The sequence below is a fragment of the Tenrec ecaudatus genome, chromosome 8 (assembly GCF_050624435.1).
Source record: "Tenrec ecaudatus isolate mTenEca1 chromosome 8, mTenEca1.hap1, whole genome shotgun sequence".
Taxonomy (NCBI): Eukaryota; Metazoa; Chordata; class Mammalia; order Afrosoricida; family Tenrecidae; genus Tenrec; species Tenrec ecaudatus.
Genome location: NC_134537.1, coordinates 159,221,978 through 159,245,956, shown reverse-complemented (window position 1 = coordinate 159,245,956; position 23,979 = coordinate 159,221,978). Strand labels below are relative to the sequence as shown.

Below are 23,979 nucleotides of genomic sequence, written 5' to 3'. Positions count from 1 at the left end.
TCTTTTCTTTGTCCACCTTGGATGGCTAGATTGCTAGCTATCATCTGATGAGAATGCATTCAAGGACGTTTATCTAGGAGCTCTGTGTACCTGAAACTCCAGACCCCGGAACCAAGAATCAGCAGACATGCTGGTCTGATCTTCCATTCGGTGGCAGTGAGCCTGGTTTTCTTTTCTTTTCTTTTTTTAGTTTTTTGGTTTTTCAGTTGTCCTCTGAGGGAAGAGGATATCACTTGACCTAGTGGTATAAGGGATTGTTTAATTAAAGAATATTAACCATGTCCTTTTTCCTGCATGACCTTTTCCACTTTGCTTTTATGCCTTTTATAAAAAAAGATTGGGTGAGACTGCCTGTTGAGCCAGGTGCACACCTCTTTTGTGCCTTTCTTCTGATTTCACTGAAATGCTAACTTTGCCTCAGGCATTCCAATAAGTTAGCATTCTCAGGAACCTCACATTCCTTTCAGCACAGGCACGAGGAAGTGACTGCACTGTGTATCTAAGGAATTTTAAAAAGTGCTTTCCAGTCAGGGGGCCTTCAATTCATCTGGGAGCCACAGAAGAGGATGTGAGACCGGATGGGCCCTGATCCTTTTCTAGGAAGTAATTCAACCATTCTATACCATCTGCAATGGAAGCAAGGTATTTGGAATTTCTTTATCAAACTGGCTTTTTGCTATTAAAAGCATGTGTATAAACAAGGAAACCAGGAAGTACATATTTTTATACCTTACCTTTTTCTTTAAGGTTCGTTCCCAGAGATTCAAATATTAAACCCATAAATTTTCAAATAGAGACAGGATGAGGCCCGGGGCTAGAAGGAAATAGACTGCCACCTGGCTGGAACGGGGGCTCGTCTGACGAATGAGTTATTTCTCTGTTGAGTCTGGTCTCTGTAATGTATGGTTGAAAGTGAAGTTAAGCAAGTCCAGAGGGGGGGAAGAACATTTGGTAACTCTATCTGCCCCAAGTTCATCAGAGATGACCTAGAAAACATGTCTTACCTTTTATCTATTCCCTCCTCCTATAATGACCACCGTGCTTTCACTCTACGGCAGGCACTACTGAGTGGCACGCACTCTGCTGGGGAGCGTAAATGCAAGGAGGGACAAAGCTGAGAGACAAGGCTTAACACACTCAACTAGGGCCTATTTTCATTTTGAGATCTGAGACAAGTGATAACAAAGAAGTAGCTCTCAAAGGCACCTATAGTATATGGAACAGGGGCACTAAGATGTAAACATATGGAGAAATTCAAGACAGAACGGAAGAAGGTCCCTAAGAGCGAGCTCACGAGTTTGGAGACTTGGCGTGCTTTGACTTCCCAATCATTCCAAACTAAAGTAAAATAGCAGGGCTCTTTGCTGAGCTAATCCTGTGTAGCAGAATCCCAGCCCACACAGGGGTCTGGCCTGGGGTCTGGGAATGGGTCTTTAATGGGTCTGTGTCTTTATGGCAGCACTCACTAGCTCGCTCATTGCCATCAAGTCAATTGTGACTCATAGCGACCTTGAGGGCATGGTAGAGATGCTCCTGTGACTTTCTGAGACTGTCATCTGAATGGGAGGAGAAGCCTTGGCTTTCTTCTATGGAGCTACGGATGGATTCGAACTGCTGGCCTTTGGGTTAGCAGCCCAGTGGGCTACCACTACACAGTGTCACCTGGTGAGCTGTAAATACTCACCTACCTTTGGAGGAATAGCCTTTGCCACTCAGTGTAACATACTGAAAGTCTGCTTGATACCAGTCACACCAGAGTTAAAGTCTGATCTTGAACTCTGGCTTAATTCAGTTGTTCCTTCCATATAATATTTACATCATTCTGGGGGGACAATGTTTGAACCAAAAGTGAGAATACAACCAAGTAAGGCCAAGTTAGTGGAGTTTAACTGCAGCATTTTAAAATTTAGAAAAAGATGAACAGCTGCCGTAACCCTGGTACCTTAAACAGGGGATGTTCACTAACATACTCTGATACACAGAGAAGTCTTGGCCGCCGTGATGTGGAAGAGAATGAGCCAAGGGAAAACAAGAAGAAACAGAAAGAAATTTCAACTGGCAACTTGCTCCTGGCTTCTGCCCTGCCCCAGACCAACACTAATTATTGACTTGTATTTTTTCCCCCACTCTGAGTCAGGCTTGGAAAATGCACACACACAAACACATGTGCGCGTGCTGGTGCACACTCACTTTTGAAAATCAATTGTTGATCCTGAGTTAAGCTAGTCTTTGTCTCTCAAATTCCAAGCTTGACTTAGTATGGCAGAGATGAACTTTTCTTTCCCAATGTGGACAATTTTGTACTTTGCTGTAGGTAGACTGTAGGACAGTCCATATTTTTGGTTCACCTTGAATGCTGGTTAATTAATTTCATACAGTAATAATCATATGATCCCAGATAACTACAAGAGACTGGAAAATATAGTCTGTATTAAAGAGCTAATATTTTAAATCTAAAATCAACAGCCTTCTTCCTTTAATAATTAAATATGGTATTATGCTATTTCATAGATGATCTGATAAGGAGAATCCTTTGCATGCCAAATCTTTTGAGAGTTTAATATGTTGGTTTTTTTCAACTGTGATTTGTCTTGCTTAGTAGTAGAGGGTCAGTGAAAAACGGAGATCCCCAACAAGATGGGTTGGCACAGTGGCTGCAACAATGGACTCGACTCCTAGATTTTGATAGGATAGTGTTGGGCCGAGCAGTGTTTTGTCTGTTCTAAATACCTTCACTCTAAGTCAGAACCAGCTTGAGCACCGAACAATAATGTTGAACCAATCTTGGAATTCTGAGAATAATCGTCATTTCATCTTGATGATTACATCTTGATATTTTATCTAATATATCCAACACCAAATTCACTGCCATCGAGTCAACTACGACTCCTGGTCATGCTGTAGGAGAGAGCAGAAATGTCCTTGTGGGTTTCCGAGGCTGTAACTCTACTCAGGAGTAGAAAACCTCATCTGTCTCTGCAGAGCAGCTTCTAGTGCCGAACTGCTGAGCTTGAGTTTGACAGCCCAGTGCATCACAACTTCACCACCAAGCCTCCTTAGAGATATCTTGATTTTACTATTTTCTTTGGTAGAAGGCTTTTCATCAATGTCCAGTTATGTCTGAGGGTGGGTTCTCTAGAGGAGCCTTTACAGGTTTATATACAGAGAGCTTTCTCTCAAGGAAATGAATGTCTCACACAGGAGTAGATGTGGGCAAGTTCTAAGTCTATTGGTCAAAAATCAGACTGTAGGTTTCTCCTGACCTGTTTTTCTATAGGAACTAATGAACCCAAGATCAAAAGGTCAGACTTCTGGCGGCAAACACAAATAAATGCAAGATCCACAAGCATGGCGGGAGGCTGATGACAATGCCTAGGATCAGCAAGCAATATGGCAGGTTGCTGGTTCAAGTAAAAACAATAACAACAACAAAAATCTGGAGGTCAAATGACAAGCCATTTGCAGATTCTAGATCCAGTAAAACGTAAGCAACCTTTCCCCAGCATCCATGTCTTTGAAGCAGGACACATCACTGGGGGAACTTCCTTTTTATTGATTGCTCATGGAAGTGATTAGATTACATTAGGGTTCACCATGGAGAATTACTATGACTTAACTGACAAATCACTGAGAATATTGGCCTCTTTAAGTGGACATTCAAACTGGGTTATTTTCCTTCCTTGAAATAGCTGCCTAGTTTTCTTGTCACAGTAATGAAGGCTGATTTAAAAAATATTTGGGGGTTGTTTCACCTATTATAATTTATGGAACAGACTTGATAGAATTATTTTACGCTTTCATCTTTTGGTGAAATTCAGAAGAACTACCTGGGCATGTTGTTTTCTTTGGCGAAATAGTTTGTTCTTCTTGTATTCTTTATTTTTAAATCATTTTATAGGGGGTTTGTACAACTCTTATCACAATCCATACATACATGCATTGTGTCAAGCACATTTGTACATTTGTTGCCATCATCATTCTCAAAGTATTTGCTTTCTGATTGAGCCCTTGGTAACAGCTCCTCATTTTTTTCTCTTCCCTCCCCACCACTCCTCCCTTATGAACCCTTGAAAACTTATAAATTATTATTATTTTACCATATCTTAACCACTCCCTTCACCCACTTTTCTGTTGTCAATCTCCCAGGGAGGAGGTTATATGTAGATCCTTGTAACCCCTTTCCACCCCACCCTCCCTCCACCCACCCGGTATCACCAATCTCAGTACTGGTCCTGAAAGGATCATCTATCCTGGATTCCCTGTGTTTCCAGTTGCTATCTGTACCAGTGTACATCCTCTGGTCTAGCCAGATTTGTAAGTTAGAATTAGGATCATGATAGTGGTGGGGAAGAAATATTTAGGAACTAGAGAAAGTTGTATATTTCATCGTTGCTACACTGCACCCTGACTGGCTCATCTCCTGCCCGCACCCCTTCTGTAAGGGTATGTCCAGTTGCCTACAGATGAGTTTTGGGTCTCCACTCCGCACTCCCCTCCCCTCATTCACAGTGATATGACTTTTTGTTCTTTGATGCCTAATACCTGATCCCTTTGACACCTCATGATCACACAGGCTGGTGTGTTTCTTGCATGGGGACTTTGTTGCTTCTGAGCTAGATGGACGCTTGTTTACCTTCAAGTCTCTAAGATCCAAGGTACTGTATCTTTTGATAGCTGGGCTCCATCAACTTTCTTCACCACATTTGCTTATGTACCTGTTTTGTCTTCAGCAATCATGTTGGGAAGGTGAGCATCATGGAATGTCAGTTTAATAGAACTTGTAATCTATTGAGGAATTGATGTAGTATATGGATGGATGCATGCATGGATGAATAGAGAGATAGATGAGTGTTTGGATGGATGCACATATAGATAGGCAAGTTTGTATGTATATATGCATGCAACAAAGAATCTATCACCAAAATCAAAATAATGAATATATTCATTGCCCAAAAGTTCTTCACGACCCCTTGTAATCTCTCAAGTTCTAAAGAGCTTCATTTGTAGAGTCAGACCATATGCACTGTTTATTTTGTATCTTTTTTGACCAATTATAATTATTTTGAGATGAATTCATGTTGCGTTCTTTACCAATTATTCATTTTTAACTGCAGTAGTATTTCCATTCACTTGTTAGTGAAAGCTTGTATTCATTCCAATTTTCACCTGTTACAAAAAAAATTGCTGTGAACATTCTTCTAAAGGTTAGTGGTGGAGCACATGCTTTCTATTCACTTGGAGAAATTCTTGGCAGTGGAATGACTAATTTGTATGAAAAATGTATTTTATTGTTTAAGAGATTTGCAGCATCTTGCATTCTTATTAGTAATGTTTCCTATTTTATACTAGAAGTTTAATAATTTTATGTTTTCCATCAAGCTCATTAATAATGCTTGAATTCTATTTTGTATATAATGTGCTGTTGGTGTTAGGTACCACTGAGTCAATTCCAGTCTATAGTGACCCTGTGTACAACAGAATGGAACACTGCCTGGCCTTGCTCCATACCTGAAATTGTTCCTGTTCTTGAGTCCATTGATAACCACTGTGTCAGTTAATATCCTTGAGAGAATTCTTTGTCAGTCTCTTTACTTTACCTGGAGAAAGCATGATGTCTTTCTCCAGGGATTAATCTCTCCTGACAATGTGTCCAAAACATGTAAGATGAAGTCTCACCATCCTTGTCTCTAAGAAGGACTCTGAATATACTTCTTCCAAGAAAGACCAATTTGTCCTTTTAGAAGTTCATCATACTTTTGATATTCTTGGACAGCACCACGATTCAAAGGCATGGATTCTTCTTTGGTCTTCTTTATTCAATGCCTAACTTTCACAAGCATGTGAAGCAATGAAAATACTATGTCTTGGGTTACGTGCATGTTAGTCCTCAAAGTAACATCCTTGCTTTCCAGTGCTCTGAAAAGGTCTTGTGTATGAGATTTACCTAATACAACCTGTCGTTTCTATCTCTTTCACAGCTATTTCCATGAACATTGATTGTGGACCCAAGCAAGGAAAAAATCTTGATAACTTAAAACATTTCTACATTTATCATGTTAACTATTGGTCCAATTGTGAGGAGTTTGGATTTTGGTATTCTTTAAATTAAGTTGTATTCCATACAGAAGACTGCAATGCTTCATCTTTATCAGTAAATGCTTCAATTCCATCTCACTTTCAGCAAGCAAATTTGCATCAGCTGCATATCGCAGGTTGTTAATAAGCCTTCCTTCAATCCTGGTGCCATGTTCTTCTTCAAATAAGCCAGCTTCTCCAATAACTTGCTCAGCATACAGATTAAATATGTATGGTGAGAGGATACAACCCTATCTCACACCATTCCTGGTTTGAACCTGTGCAGCATTCTTTGTTGCATTTACACACTGCCTCTTGATCCACGTATGGGTTTAGTTTAAGCACATTGAAGTGGCCCAGCATTCTCATTCTTCTTAAGGTTATTCATAATTTGTTATGATCCACAAACAAGAATGTCTTCGCATCGCCAAAAGCACAAGTAAATATCATTTTGATACTCTCTGCTTTCATCTAAGATCCATCTGACATTAGCAATGACATCCTTTGTTCCACATCCTCTTCTGGATCTGGCTTGAATCTGCCAGCTGCTTGCCATTGTTCAGCTGTAACCATTTTTTGGAGGATCTTCTGCAACATTTTACTTGCATGTGATATCAATGATATTGTTATCTAGTTTGAGCATTCTGTTAGGTCTCTTCCTTTGGAATGGGTAAAATGATCTCTTCTGGTCAAGCTTCCAAAATGCCGGGTATAGATGAGTGAATGATAGCAATGCTTCATCAGCTTGTTGAAACATTTAAATTAGTATCTATCAATTCCTGGAGCGTTGTTCTTGGCCAAGACCTTCAGTGTAGCTTAAACATCTTAGTTTAGCACCATTGCTTCTTGCTTGTGTGCTACCTCCAGAAATGAAGGACTGTTGACAAATTATTTTTGGTAAAGTGACTCTGTGCATTCTTCCTATTTTCTTTCGAAACTTCCTGTACCATTCAATGCATTGCCTACAGGATCTTTCAATACTGAAACTTGAGGTTTGAATTTTTTCTTCAGGTTTGTCAGTTTAAGATATGCTGAGTGTGTTCTCTAATTATAAGTATTTAAACATTTACTTATAATATTTGTGCACATCTTCTAGATTGTCCTTTTGGAATTTTCTATTCAGCTTTTGACTTCATCATTTCTAAATTAATTAATCTAAATTAGTTTTTAAAACTAATTTAGGATTATGAGCAAGTTTCAAAGTCTCTTCTGGCATCCATTATGATCTTTTATTTATTTATTGTCTTTTTAATACCTTTTATTTTCTTCATGAAGATGTTCTCCCAAAGCTCATCAGGTCTTCTGTCATCAGTGCCCAAGGTGTCAAGTCAGATCTTAAGATGTTCTTGAAGTTCAAATGGGATAGACTCAAGGTTGTATGATGGCTCTGGTGGACTTATTTAATTTTCTTCTGCTTTCTCCTGAACGTAGACATGAATAATTCCTGGTTTATTATAGGTAAGTGTTACATGTGTCTTAGAAAATTAGTATTCTGCAAAAGTTAGTTAATATGTTAGGGTTTTTCATGTCATCAATATCTTACTGAGATTCTTTCTACCCAGATTATAAATTACTGAGATAGGACTGCTAATGTGTCTAACAGTGATCAGGGATTTGCTCATTTTTGTTTGTTACTCAACCTCTAGAGTCTATATTGCAAACTTTGTTATTAAGTATGGCAATATTGAATATTATTTTCATTAGTTTATTATTTTGTTATTAACCCTAATACATGGCATGAGGATCACTTGTGGTGCTGTGGGTTAATTATTGGGTTTCTAACCATAAGGTTAATGGTTCAAATACAGCAGTTGTTCTATGAGAGAAAGTAAGTAAATAAATAAATATTTTACATTACCTTTTATGTGTATAAATATGGTTCTAATTTTACATGACCTTTTATGTGTGTATGTGTGGTGGGATCACAAGGAGGCAGGAGGGAAAGGGGAAGTTCAGAAAAAAGTCTTAGAAATAACTAAACATGAGGAAATGAGCCATAGAAGATGAGGACATAGGACCAAGGTCAATGGCATCATATAGACCAGGAAGGCAATGTTCTGTATATTAGGTTTATGAATAGCAACTGTGACCTTAAAAGTATGTGAGCAGCCATCTATAATAAAACTCTCGGTCTCCTCTGGACTGAGAAAAGCACAGTGAGTGAAAGGTAAAGATGCATGGAAACAATTGGTTCAGTGGATCAATGGGCCGTGGGAGCATCAGTCCACAAGCCTAAAAGTGGGAGACCTAGACAGTGGCTGACTCTCACTATGAGCTCCTCTAAAAGGAGTCACAAAGGTACCTGAATGAAATTTGAGAAAATTTGGGGTGAGTTTTCAAATTTAAAAAATTAAGATTATTCAACCAGGCTTACTGGTTTAATAGTAACTGGTTAAATGTCACCAAGGATATTGCATTTATTCACCCTTCAGTTTTTGAAATGAACTCAACCTCAGGGCTCACTTTTTAATCAGTCAAACAATAGAAAGATATAGAAGCTGAACAGAGGTATAAAATAACACTAGCGAGGCTTACCTAACAGAATAATCAACAACTTGAGATAAAAAAGGGAAGCATTTGCCCAAGACAAAGTTTAGAAAAGCAGAAAAGAGTGAGAAATGGAATCAAGGAGCACAGAGTGGAAGTGAGATAAGGGAGAATACTTTGGGAATTATTTAATTAATGATATAACACATACTGGTCACTGAAGACAAATGTGTGTATAAGCAAATGTGGTGAAGAAAGCTGATGGTGCCCGGGTATCAAAAGATATAGTGCCTGGGGTCTTAAAGTCTTGAAGATAACCAAGTGGCCATCTAGCTGAGAAGCAACAAAGCCCACATGGAAGAAGCACATTAGCCTGTGTGACCACGAGCTGTCAAAGGGATCAGGTATCAATCATCAAAAATAAAAACTCATATCATTGTAAATCGGGGTGAATGCAGAGTGGAGACTCAAAGCCCATCGATAGACACCTGGACACCCCCTTACTGAGAGGCTGTGGGGAGGAGATGAGCCAGTCAGAGTGCAGGGTAGCAACGATGTAACATATAACTTTCCTCAAGTTCTTAAATGCTTCCTCCCCCCTCCTCTCCCCACTTTCATGATCCCAATCCTACCTTACAAATCTGAGTAGATCAGAGGATATACATTGGTACAGATAGCAACTGGAAACACAGGGAATCCAGGACAGATGACTCCTTCAGAACCAGTGGTGAGAATGGTGATGCCTGGAGGGTGGAGGGAATGTGGGTAGAAAGGGAGAACTGATTACAAGAATCTACATATAGCCTCCTCCCTGGGGGAGGGACAGCAGAGAAGAGGGCAGGGGGAGATTTCAGACAGTGTAATATATGACAAAATAATTATATATGAATAATGAAGGGTTCACGGGGTGGGGAGAGTGGGGAGGGAGGGGGAAAATAAGCAGGAGATATTAAGGGCTCAAGTAGAATGCAAATGTTTTCAGAATGATGATGGCAACAAATATATATATGTTCTTGACACAATGGATGTATGTATGGATTGTGATAAGAATTGTGCAAGCCCCAAATAAAATGATTTTAAAAAGTCAGGTTATATATATATATATAGATATAGATATAGATATAGATATAGATATGGATATGGATATGGATATGGATATAGATATAGATATAGATATAGATATAGATATAGATATATATCGATATATAGATATATATATAAATATATATATTGATATATAAAATAATTTTATTGGGGGCTCGTACAACCCTTATCACAATCCATCCATCCATCCACACACATGTGTGTCCATGGATTTGTTTCTCTAGTCTACCCAGACTAACACAGTAACTCACCAGAGGACAATGTTCACTCCAGGAGCAAACTGAGTCCAAGTCTGATACCAAGGGTTTGGAAAAGCCCTTGCCCTTCACAATGTGAATGTGTCTTCGTCTCTCAGTCCTGCCTGCAGGAGGGCCTTCAAGGTCCCCTCAGTCTCACTCCTTCTCTGTAAAGATCTTCACGTTGGCTAGGTACCAGCTCTCTAAGCACCTTCAATTGTCTCAGCAGGTGGCCTTCATTCAGGGAAGAGCTACCTGGCATTTGCGGGCAGGGGAAGAACCATGCCTTTATTCCCCATCTCTGCAGATAGCTTGGACAGCTGGGCAAACTAGGATACCCAGGAAGCACAAAGGCAGCCCCTGGACTAGGGCATATGGCCCAGGTGCTCAACCTTCCATTTGTTCAAGCTCCCCATCACCCGCCACCCCCCCATCTCCACTCGGGAGCCTCAGTTCACCCTGGGCCTGTGGGTCACAACCCCCCAAAGGTTGGTTGTAGGTTCAAAGGAGGCGCCAGTAGACTTCAACCTTTTCACCCCACCCTATTCACCCTGTCCTGATAGACCTTTGTATCAATAGTGTCTCTAAGAATTCACTCCTTCTGAGCTTCATAAACTAGGAAACTTAGCAGTAACCATAAAAACAAAGACACAGCAAACAAAAAGTAGACAATAATAATAATACAATATAAATATTAAAAGCACCAACCATGTAGGTTGAAACCCATGCTTCACTACTAAAGCACCAGGGTTCCATCAGTGATTTCAGACAATAGATTCTTTGTCCTTAGTATCTTGGTTTCATCGTAAACATTGTCTTTTTTCTCTCTTGTCTTCAAGGTGTTCTTTTTATATTTTGTAAAAGTCAATTTTAATATGAGATACTTTGGTTTTAATCTTGTTTGAATTCTCCAAAGGTCCTCAATCAGTGGTTGGATATTTGCCACAAATTTCTGAAAATTCTGGGCTACTTTTTTTTTACATAGTCTAGAAATTGTCTCTCAGCGGTCAGCTCTTGGATACTTTTCTCTGCTTCCACTTTTTAATGAATTCTTCTTTTTGCTCCAGTTTCAAGACTTTCTTTTGGCCTAACTTCAAGTGCATCAACCAGTTCCTCAGCTGTATTGAGTCGACAGCATTAATGTATTGAGGATACAGATTGATTGACACAGGGCTTGCAACCATAAACTCAAACATGGCAACCATTCCGAGGATCACACATGTCTGGGCAGTGTTTCCGTTGTATATACAGTCCCTACCAGAGAGTCTGGCGCAACAGCTCCTAGCAACCCTGAGTGTACTAATCCTCTCAGCAAAGCCTTTTTCATCTTGCTTACTATATTTTTATTTTTTTGTTTGGTATTTTATCAAACATCCATATTTCTGCTCAAATTAGTCATCTGTCTGTTTTTATTGTTGTTCACCATTGCCATTATAACCTCACTGCCACTGAGTTGATTCCAACTCAGAACGACCCTATAGGACAGGGTAGAACTGCCTCTGCCAGTTCCTGAGGCTATTGCTCAGTACAGGTCTCAAATGCTACATCTTTCTCCTGTGGAGCATCTCATGATTTCTTACCTGCCCACCTCACAATAGCAGTCCACCATGTAAGCACTATGCCACCGTGTTCACCTTTGATTCCATGTGTGAGAGTTCCAAATCTGTGTGATGAAAGTGCCATAATCTCTGTACATGACACATGTCCATGACACACATTTGGAATGCCTTGGTCCAGGAGACAACTTTGAAACCAGAGGAGGAGCAGAAGATCAGCAACAATACAACCAGGAGCAGAGTGAGAGACAGAGTATGAGACTTACCAGGCCACAGGGCGAGCAAAGCTGAGTGCTTTGGGGCAGGAGGCTGCCTTGTGCAGTGTGGTGATTGTGCCCACTTAATTGGAGGGTCTGGGTTTGATGATCCATGGAGATGAAGTTGAGTGCCTTTGAATTGAAGTTTAGAGTGGAGTGGAATGCCCTTTGGAGATATATATATATATATCACCTTAAAAGAATTTTACAACATTGTCAAAATAGGGCAGAGGCTAGGGTAAGTGGTTAAAGGTCAGAAGACCTCAGCCTGAGCAACTGTATTCTGAACGTTTCTCATCTCTTAAATCTGTTAGTAATCCCATAATTGTGAGTTTTATGTGCCAATTGCTATAGATTTTTTAACCCAGCCACACAAATTGATGATTTTGTGGGAGGGACAGTCAGCGTCCGAATTGGTAAGGATGGTTGGAGAATGGGACAGGTTTGACCTTAGCCTTAAAGGACGTGACCTTGACAGCTGATGCTGGTGGTGATTTCACTTCCCTGTTGTGAAGCTGGGAGAGGTTAGCTGCCACCCTGTGTCACCTTCACTTTTTACAGCCTTTTAATTATTTTTTTCCAAAATCCAGAAATCTTGTATAGATACTGAAGTGAATAGTTTTATTGCCTTGTAATGAACACTATTTTCTATCTGTTATGCTTTAGTGTGGGAGTTTGAGAAAATATAGGCAAGAGTTGAACTTGGTTTTATTTTATTGTTGCTATAGCTACTCTCAGTGTGCCACACTCAGGCTTCAAATTCCTATTGCAATGCTTTGTATTTATGATGAGATTATTCTCCATGTCTTATCCTCCCTCCTCTATAGGAACTGCTTTTATACTATACCTCATAGGGCTTTTAGTAACCTGGCACTGTTACTTATTACAAGTGGAATGATAGCTTGGGCAGAAGGAGAGGGAGGATTTATCTTTGATAGGAATTGTGTCCCTCTGTTTTAGGAGTGTGGCCATACCAGGACTCTAGATTACCCTCTATTGGTAATGTAAGAACAAGTGTATAATGTTTTGCCTTCTTACTAGGTCACAGTGTTTTAGCTGTTGTAGTAGTTACATAATTTGATGTCAACTTGAGACTAGTAAGAGTGAAGGAGTGGTGTTTAACCTGTCAATCAGGTTGCAGCTTGATGACCTCATTTGGAGGTGCTATGGAGATAAAGAGCTCACTGGAGGCGGGACATACGTGCTCTCCCTGTGAGTCATTCCTGTTGACAAGCCAAATGGAGCTATGCTGATAGAGCCAGAGCCCTGGAGCTGGAAGAGCCAGGTGGAGACCCACGCCAGTGCTGAGGTGCTTCTATCACCACTGGATCCACAAGACTTTCCACTGACTGGCCTGTGTACTAACAGATACACTCAAGATTTTGGATGAAACCCTGACCAGATTATCTTGAGTAAACAGGATAAATTTTGTTAAGATAAGAGAGACGGAAAAAGTACTCTCTGTGACCTTAGCAATCTTTATTTTTAATCATAAAATTTACAGTAATAATAAAATTATCATAAATAAAACCCAGTAAATGTAACTGCTAATAATTTTATTATTTTCATTAATATTATGAACAGACTATTATTAATTATTTAATAACAATTTCTTATTGTTGAGGGGGGATCCAGAGTATGGGGGGCATAAAGTAGTCCTGCCAGCGCTGTGGTTAAGAAGAAATTGGGGTCTGCTCCTTTAAAGATTGCACGCTCAGAAACCTGAGGGTGCAATTCCACTCTATTCTAATAGCCTTTGCTGTGGCTACTTCTCTCTCTGTCTTTCTATGGGTGAGAATGGCGACGAGGGCATTCCTGGGCCTGCTTCCGAGAGGCCCTGCCATGTGTCTTCTGGTACAAGGAGGCCATTGCTCACCTGGGGACACACACAGGGTGGAGCCTAGCCCAATGGTGAGAAAGTGTAGGGATGGTAGTAACCTTTGGCAATACCACTCTGAGTTAGAGAGATCTCATTTACAAACTGATATTGCTGTGAAACTAAATGGAATGAAGCGTAGAAGCATGATACCATACTGGAATATAAGAAAACGGTACAATTGACATGTTTCAGTAATAGATCTCTCACATGGAAAAACGGCCACAGAGTAAGATAATGCGCTTCTGAGGATCATCTGGCAAAAATTGGGAAGGTGGTTGTGATACTGAAGAAGTATAGTATAAGTAGTATTAAGTATAAGTAGTATTAAGTATAAGTAGTATTAAGTATAGTATAAGAGAGTATTAAGTATTCTCTCTCGATCTTACATCTTGTGATATGACTGTGTTAACAATCATGAGAAATATAATGCGGCAGCTACTATTTACTTAAAGGTCATCTGCACACAGGACAATCTGCTGGGCTGTATGTGTGTGTATCTATCTAGAGCCCTTACATGAAACTTATCAACACGGTGTTACTTTATTTATTTATAGATAAAGAAATTGCTTCAGGGAGACAAATAAGCAAGAAATGATGGTGTGGGGAAAACAAGCTCCATCTGGCTTTCAAGCTCCAAGTAAGAAGTAGCCACCAAATCCGATGCTGATTACTTTCGCTCTAATTCAATTCTTTCAGTTGCTACCAAGATGTGATGTAAAGATCTCTGACAGGGAGGGAAAAAAATACTTAATTCAACCACATAGTTGATATAAATAACTATAGTGCAAGTCTCATAAATATGGTCAAAAATGACAAAAATAACAACTAGTGGATTCCACTAATTTATTTTTTATATATTTAACCATTAAACGGACTGAATTTAGCCAATATTTCCCCATAAACTTAGCTTAGAAGAAACACCTAAATGTCAGAACATGTAACATCCAATACTGATGTGTTTTTGTTTTCAGATTGTGTGCATACGACCCTCACAGAATTAGTGAGACAACTCTGAACTCGTTACCAATCATTCTGGGAAGTCAAGGGAAGCATCATGGAGGGGGATCTTTGTTTTGCAGGTTAAACAATTAGTCAGTCAGGTAGGGGGTATAAATTTGGGTAGGGGGTATACATTGGAAAAGGTAGTTCTTGAGTCTTTTCAGCTGTGGTGTAGGTGACATACAGTCTAAGTTTACAATCCACCTAAAGGGACCTCTGTGACTAGGAGACCCACAGGAAGTAGTGTCGCCTCTCACCAATGACCCAAAGTGGCTGAGCACAGAAGAGTTGCTGCCCAGACAATATTAGTTCGGTCACCACACATTATGGAATATTTCTGGTTTTTTCACTGCTGTGTTCAGGCATAACGAAGAATCAGAAGAATGTATAGTTTTTGGGAAAATCCCTAATAGTAACTAGTGCCCTTATTCTAACGGCCTTCTGGCTATCCAGAAATTGAGTACAATCTATATGCATCATTGAGATTTGCAGTATTCGCTTACATTTATGTACTCCTCTCACTAGAACTCCCAGTAACACTGCCCACTCTGATCACCAGAGAGCAAGAGAGAAGGGGGTGGGCCTTGCAGCGCCATTTATCTCTGTGTCCTCCTATCAAACTGTGACCTGATTAACCCCACATGTTCCTCTTGGCCATGTTAGCACAATCAACTTATCACATTCCTTCATATAAGTTGGGGCTTTGTTAAATGCATGTATGTTTAAAACAATTATATATTCTTGAAGAATGAATTATGTTATCAATATATACTTTTTTCCTTTAACTTTTATTCATCAGGGAATATATTGATTTCACCCTCATTTTTCAAGGACAGTATTGGCAGACATAAAAACCTTGGTTGATTTTTCTTTTTCCCCAGTATTCAAAAATACCATCTCATTGGATTCTAACCTCTGCCATTTCACGTGAAAAGTTGATTGTGAAAAGTCCTGAGGATTCCTTGTTTGTAATTAGTCACTTCTCTGATTTCCAGATTCTAGCTCTTTAACTTTCAACTGTTTGATTGCGATACGTCTCAGTATGGATGCCTGGAGTTCATTCTATTTGAAATCTTTTGATTATGCCTTTATATATACAAGTTTTATCAAATTTACAAATATTTAAATCTGTAGTTTCTGAAACATTCTGATCATTTCTCTTTTTCTTCCCCCATAATGTATGTGTTTTTCTATCATTGATAGTGTCCCATAAGTCCCTTAGGCTTTGTTAGCTATTTTTTCCCCCTATGTTGCTCTGACTGCTTAATTTCAAATGCCCTGTTTCAAGTTAACTCATTCTTTCATCTGCTGAAATGTTTTATTGAATCCCTTTAGCACATTTGAATTTTGTTTCAACTCTATAAATTGTGTTTTTTCTTTTACATATTTATTTTTCTTTGTAATACTATTTTGATTTTGTTATTTTCCTGAATTCTTGATTTGTCTATGATGCTTTTTATTTTATGTATTTTGATATATTTCAGAGAGTGGTTTTCAAGTTTTTGTCTAGTAGGTTGAGTAACTGGAACTCCATGGAAACTGTTTATGTCAATATATTTTGTTCTTTGCAATGGGTTCCGCCTTTTTTAGTGTATGCCTTGTGATGTTGTTGTTGGAAACTGGATATTTGAATATTGTAATGTATTATAATGTGGTAGCATTGAAAACCACATCCTTTCCCTCCTGTTTTTATTGTTATTATTTTATGGTTCAGTGTATCAATAGCCTCTCAATTTGGTGACCTTTTGAACTCTCTTTTGAAGAACATACTCCTTTTCTGTATGACCACTGAAGTTTCTTCTCCTTTTACTTGTGTTTGTGAAATGTTCTGAGTAAGAACCAAACACACAAATCACAAAAGCCCCCAAAAATTAAACAGTAAAAAAAACCAAACAATAACACCTGCACTTTTCTCAGTCTTTGAGAATTGTTGTGCTTCCTTCAATTATTTTTCAAATTAGAGGTGGAAGCTGAGGGCCTTCTGAAGCCTTCTCTGAGCATATATCTTTGGCTCAGGTATATGAGCATGACACAGGGCTTTTGAAGGCATTTATTTCCTAAGAAGCTGTAGCATCTGCGTGCTCCCCAAAACCTTAGGTGATTTGTTTTTCAACTCAACATGTTTGCTACTGGTGGCCACAGGTTGCTCCTTTCCATTACAGTATTTTTGAAGCTTATTTTGCTTTCATGCTCTGAAAAAGTCCCAGATTACATGAAACAGGGATGGCAATCTTGTTTCAGGCCTCAGGTGGCCATTATATGTGTTAGAAAAGACATATAGGACAATTTTCCAGCAAGGTCTGCTCTGGTCCATCTGAAACTAGGTAATAGGAAATATAAAGCACTACAGTTTTAAGAGTGCCACCAGTTTAGAGAGTGAGACAACCACAAGTCTTCCTATCATTCTTAAATTTCCAGTTCCTTGATTTACTGTTGTTTTGGTCGCTGTAAATCTTAATTGCTTTCCAGAGTTTTAAAAAAAATTAGTCCAGGCAGCTTCTACTTGTTTTTCAACGTTACTATTCAGTGCCGGAAGATTGTAATTGCTCACTTGAACATTTAACTGGTATGATGTATGCTTAATGCTAATGCTATATCATAGGTATGATATTAAACCAAGTACAATCTGAAATGTACTTGTAAATCAGTCTGTAGCTGAGACATATCCTATGATATGGAGATTCTAGAAGCATGCAAAGTTCATATTTTGCTCATTCCATAAAAAGTGAGTATTACCACCTATTTAGAGAGGGAGTGGCCAAGTGTATCAGCAGCAATGATTCCATCAAGTTTTAGAAATCAGATATCCTAGAAAAATTTGGAAATTGTCATGAAAAAAACCCACCTCTCAGTTCCTGTTCCTGAGTAGACATGAAGTAAACTACTAGTTTATAGGCTCATGCAGTGTAAAATTTGGAACAATTTAGTAATAAACTACTAGTTTATAGCCTCATACAGTATAAAATCTGGGACAATTTTCAGAAGGAAAGTAACTATACTTTATTGCATGACAGAATTAAAGAAAATAAAATTGCTTCTAGAAAGAGATATATACTTCCTTTTTTCAGTGTTCTTGTGGGTGGCTGCGTTAGTTACATAATCTGGTGTCAATTTGGGACTTGAGAGGATTAAGAGTGAAGGGGTGGAGTCTAGTCTGCCAACTGAGTCATAGTCAATGAGGCTTCTGTGTGGGCATTGCCTTCTGAGGATTCTGGGAAGCCCCAAATTTCCTCCTTGGAAATGGGAGACATTCTCTCTTGTTTCACTCCCTGAGAGATTCTCTACTGACAAGACACATGGCACTACCCTGAGAGACCCATGTCCTGGGAACTGGAGGAGCCATGTGGAGTCCCTTCCAGCACTGAGATGCTTCTACGCCCACTGGATCCAATAGAATCTGCACCCACTGGCCTGTGGTCTTCCTGCTTTCAATGTCATTGCCTGTGTTTCATGAGTCTGAAGAGGACTTTATAGATTGATATCAGAGAAATGGGCTAATATTGGACTTATGGACTGGATCTGAATTGGGCTGGGATGTTTTCTCAATATTCAACTGCTCTTGTATATAATAAAGCTCTTTCTTATACGCATCTGAGTGTCCAGGAATTTGTTTCTCTAGTCGACCTGGACTCATACAATGGCCAATGCAGTATTAAATATTGAATGCCCCTGGCTGTTACTTTTAACCTATCACTCTATGAACTCATTTTCAGTCTTAGTAAGCAAAGCAGAGGGAATTCAGAACTGGACTTGGGAATGATGATTGGCAGGAATTGGAAATCGTAGTGTCTATTAGATTGTGTGACTTGCACAATACACTCCTCCACCCTTTAAAGGTGCACTTCATTAATTTCAACTTGAAACAGACTTATTTATATTCATATGCTCCAGAACATGCTAGTGGAACTTTCCTTCATTTTAGCCAAATTCTAAGTGCTCTTTTCCGTTTTAGTGGAAAAGAATCTTGAGAATCTGGAGCCTATTAGAGGAAAAAGAAAGCATCCTTGATGTCCGCTTTCCTTTCAGCGACCCTGAATTCAAACAGCCAGTCTGACTCATCCTTCCTAGAAGTACAGCAATGAGCTCAGCATGCCTTCTTCCTCCTCACTCACAGTGCAGCTGAATGGGTTTCTTGTATATTCAGTGGTTCTTTCTTTTTCATTCAGAAAAGTCCATTACTTATTTTTTAAGTCCATTGCTTATTAGTACACAAGATCATATAACTAGAACATATCAAATAAGGAAATGAACAGAGTTTAATACATTATTTTTTTTGAGTCTCTCAAGTTAAAATGGACACATTGGAAGTGGCATCAAAAAGTTCATGGGGAAATGAAATCAAAGGATAATGGGCTTTTTATAAGGACTATTTGAAGGCTTCTTCATCTGTCAATAGCTCTGTGGACTGCTACCTGCAAGGTTGGCACTTCATACCCAGCAGTTGCTCTGTGGGAGAAAGATAATGTGTTTCCTGCTCCTGTACAGATTTAAAACCTCAGAAACATATGCCCCAGAGGGGCATATACACTCCATCCGTGAGAGTGGCTGTGAGTGAGAATCAACTCAGTGGCAGTAGTTTTGTTATATGTGTTAATCTCTCATATGGGTGTGATTATTTACCTAATAAGACACATCCAGTGACCGCACTTTTGAGGTATTATACCAGACTTTGACGATGCAAAGTTAAGGGTGAACATTTCTGTAATCACAGAGAACAGACACAGCTTTTGAAGAAACTGTCATGCTACCAGTTGAGTGTAATCTAAGGAAAACCAAAGCTTTGAATAGTTCTGCCTAAGAGAGGCTTTTACTAAGGAAGGGGATTTTTGAGCTCTAAACTGAAGGGGAGATATTTCTTTACATTAAAAATATTTCTAAATGGAAGAAACAGAATTAAAAAAAATCCAAGCATGGTGAATTTAGGAAACTAGAATTAAAGTAGAGAGAAGCCTCTATCAAAGAACTAGAAAGGAAGATGAGACCCTGATCCCCCCGGGGCACTATCTGCCCCTCCAAACACCTGTCTGTAACTTACAAGAATTGAAGTGAGCTAATATAGTGAGAAGACTGTCCCAGGATAAACTACAGTTGATATAGAAAATCACTTGAGGAGGAATCAAGAGGATAAGTTGACAAGAGTGATCACTTATGATGATAATTGGGGGGAAATGAAACACAACAGCTGAAATGCATGCAATATGTTTTGCAGTGTTCCGCATGTTCAACAAGAGAAGACTACATATGTAAATCTGAATGTACAATGAGAATTTCAGTATAGAGAGAAGACCATCTGAACTGGAGGGGCCATGCTTCTGATATTGTCAATAAAAATATAGCATTGTTAGAGGTGGTGCCAGAATATGAGCCCCTCAGGTCAAATGCACCCAAAACAATGAGGAAGCGCTATCTTCTCAAATTAAGAGTTGATCACTGTAGGATGGATTTGGGGACAAACCTTCAGGATGTTCACTTGCTAGTGCGCATGGCTCAAAATGAAAGAAATGGCTTCAGTCATCTATTAATAATTGGGACTGGAGATGTACGAAGTATGAATCTAGGAAAAGTGTAAGTCATCAAGAAGCACCATGGAGTGCACAAAGGCCACTATCTTAGGAACTAGTCTGCTGAGATGGATTGGTATTGGGCATACTGACTTAGGCAAATGATTTACCATGCTAGAAATGACAGATTCAAAAGAAATGCATTACAAAGATCATCAAAGAAAAAAAATAGAATTTAAAAATCTATCTTGAAGTGCAATGCTGTCTGTGGAAGGAGCATATCTATCCTCATACAAGGAAATCCAGTCAATAGAATTATTATTCATTTTTATGCACTGAGTACTACAGCTAGTGATGACACTGAAGGATTTTATAAATGTCTTCCAGCTGAAATTGATCAAGCATGCAATCAAGATTGGAATGCAAAAGTCAGAAATGAGGAGGAAATAATAGTAGTGGGAAAATATGTCCTTGGTGATAGAAAGGAAGCTGGATATCACATGATATTATTTTTCTTTTTTTTCATGTGTTTTTTGAAATGTTTTATTAGATGCTCATATAACTCTTATCACAATCCATATGTACATCAATTGTGTAAAGCACATCTGCACATTCATTGCCCTGATCATTTTCAAAGCATTTGTTCTCCACTTAAGCCCTTGGCATCAGGTCCTCTTTTTTCCCCTCCCTCCCCGTTCCCACTCCCTCATGAGGCCTTGATAATTTATAAATTATTATTTTGTCATATCTTGCTCTGTCTGATGCCTCCCTTCACCCCCTTTTCTGTTGTCTGTCCCCCAGGGAAGAGGTCACATGTAGATCCTTGTAATTGGTTCCCTTTTTCCAACCCACTCTCCCTCTACCCTCTCAGTATCGCCACTCACAACCCTGGTCCTGAAGGTATCATGATATTATTTTTCAAGCCAATGACTTCTTCACCAAACATACCCAAATGGACTACACACATGGATTTCTCCTGAGAGAATACACGGAAATCAAACGGACTACATCTGTGAAAAGAAATGAGGGAGAAACTCAAAACCAATGGCTAAAACCAGTACAGGGTTTTTCATGGACCATCAATTTCTCATATGTAAATTTCAATTTAAATGGAAGAAAATTAGAACAAGTTTACAAGAGCCAAGATATGACCTTGAGTGAATTCCATCAGGATGGAGAGACTGTCTCCAGAAGATATTTGATGCCTTGAACACCACTGCCAGGAGACCTGATGAATGATGGGTGACATTGAGAACATCATACACTAAGAAAACCAAAGATGATTAAAAAGAAAAGAAAGAAAGAAAAGATCAAAGTGGGTGTCAGAGAGACTGAAATTTGCTCTTAATCATAGAATAGCTAAGGCAAATGGAAGAAATGAAGTTAAAGAGCTGAACAAAGGATTTCAAAGGGCAATTTGAAAAGAAAAAGTAAAATATAATAACAAATGTACAAAGAACTAGAGTTAGAGAATGAAAAGCAAAGGATATACTCAACCAAAGAGAATGAAGTACATCTTAAACTGAAGGAAATGTGGAAAAAATCAAGCTTTGAGTTGCAAGATTGAAAAATTCTATGGGAAAATATTGAACAATGCAGGAAGCATCGAAAGAAGATGAAGAAAATATAGAGTCAATATACTGAACAGGACTAGTCAACATTCAACCACTTCCAGAGGTAGCATGTAATCAAGAGCCAATGGAACTAAAGGGAGAAATCAAAGACACACTGAAGGCATTGGCAAAAGACAAGACTCCTGGAATTGATGGCATACCAATTGCAATGTCTCCATAAGCTGAAGAAGCCTAGATTCCCTCACAATTGTCAATGCCAGGAAACTTAGAGGAGAGCTACATGGACAACTGACTAGAAGAGCTTCATATTTGTACTATTGCAAAGGGCATTGACACAACAGAATGTGCAAATTATAGAATGATGTCATTAATAATCACATGCAAGTCAAACTTCATTGAGTATCATCCAAAAAGGGTTATAGCAGTGCATTAACAGGGAGCTTCTAGAACTTCAGGCCTAATTTAAAACAAATAATATCATTGTTGATGTCAGTTGGATCTTTGCTGAAAACAGAGAATATCAGCAAGATGTCTACTTGTGCTTTACAGTCTATGCAAAGACATTCAACTGTGTGGACCCTAATAAACTATGACTAATTCTGAGAAGAATGAGAATTCTCAATCACTTAATTATACTCACGGGTCACCTGTACATGGATCGAGACATTTATGTGAACAGAACAAGGGGACCCTGCAGGGTTGAAAGTCAGGAAAGAGGTGGTCAAGGTTGTCTTCTGGCACTTTATCCAATCGGTATGTTGAGCAAATCATCAGAGAAGCTGGATTTCACAAAGAACCACACAGCAGGATTGGTGGGAGGCTGATTAGCCGCCTACCACAGGCAGGTGACGTAACTTTGCTGAAAGAGAGGAGGAATTGAAGAACCGCTGAGGACGATCCAAGGACCGAAGCGTTCAGTGTGGGTTGCAACTCAATGTCAGGGAGACAAAAGTCCTCACAACTGAACTGAAAGGTAACATCGTGATGAACTGAGAAAACCTGGAGATTGCCCACAATGTTCTCGTTTGGATCCACAATCAATGCTCTCTGAAGCAGCAGCTAAGGGGTCAAAGGACACATTGCATTGGGTAAATCAAGGCCTATTTAGAGTACTGTGAAGCAAGGATGTTACTTGGGTAAGACTTGGGTACCTAACCCAAGCCATAGTGTTTTCGATCACCTCATATTAATATGAAATTTGGACATTGAATTAGGATGACTGACAAATGATCCATGCCTTTGAATTATGGTGGTGGCAAAGAATATTGAAAGTGCCATGGTCTGCCTGAAAAGCAACATATTTGTCTTGGAAGAGGTATGGCTAGAAGGCACTATAGAAGCATATTTTATACATGTCATCAGGAAAAGTCAGTCCCTGGAAAAGGACATTGTGCTTGGAAGAAAAGAGAAATGCACTCAACAGGATGGGTTAACACAGTGGCTACAATGGGCTCAGACATCAGAATCATTGTGAGCATGGCACTGCACTCTGCTGTGTTTCATTCTATTGTACATCAGGTAGCTATGAGTCAGAACAGACTTGGAGGCATCCAACAATAACAATAATAACAATAACAATACTTATCACTCACTGTCATTGAGTTGATTCGTACTCATAATGAACCTGTAGGACAGGGTAGAAATGCTCGTGTGGATTTCTGAGACTGTTACTCTTTCCAAGAGCAGAAAGCTTCATCTTTCTCCTGGGGAGCAACTGGTTGTGTTGAATTGCTGATCTTGTGGTTACCGGCCCAACATGCAACCACTATGACAAAGACTTACTGAATAATACATATAGAATTCTAAATACAAACTGAGTATTTCAGTATAAGTAGAAAACTTTGTGACCTGGAGAGCCTATACTTCATTTCTGAAATTGTCAATGAAAATAACATGCTATTTTACCCTGAACTCTAAGACACATTGAATAAATCATCTTACTTCATTAGTGTCCTCCCAGATTATTGTTTAGTAGATCTTTTTCTTTCTTAGTCTCTTAAAGACCAATTTTTCCTATGAGGTGTTTTCCCTTTGCCCTTTTCTACACTAGTCCTAACATATGGATACTTAACTGTCAATCAAATGATATTTGGGAAGAGAAGACTGTTAAAGTTCCCTTAATGGGATCCTCTTTGTTATATTTCATTGGCCATAGGCAGGACATTGCTTTTCTCTCTTCCAATCCTGTTGTCATTCATAAATGGCAAAACCAAGCATTAGTTGCCAATTCTTCAAAAGAATCACTACCAGATGTCCCTAGTATTTTCCAAACTTTCTCCAAAAGACTTTTCTTGCATTGATTTAGTCTTTC

The 23,979-nt window shown here is 39.1% G+C and overlaps 1 long non-coding RNA gene across 9 annotated transcripts in view; it reads left to right on the top strand.

Annotated features, from left to right (window-relative positions):
* Positions 1 to 475: 475 nt before the first annotated feature.
* The window catches only part of LOC142455321 (uncharacterized), a 151,512-nt gene continuing 128,008 nt past the window's right edge, over positions 476 to 23,979 (top strand). For 6 of the 9 annotated variants that reach the window (XR_012785766.1, XR_012785770.1, XR_012785771.1 and 3 more), the window contains exons 1-2: positions 476 to 642; positions 14,149 to 14,231. This is a non-coding gene — a long non-coding RNA (uncharacterized LOC142455321). Of the gene's footprint in view, positions 643 to 3,277; positions 3,485 to 14,148; positions 14,232 to 23,979 lie in introns of all 9 variants that reach the window. The other 3 variants (XR_012785772.1, XR_012785767.1, XR_012785773.1) reach the window with 2 other exon arrangements.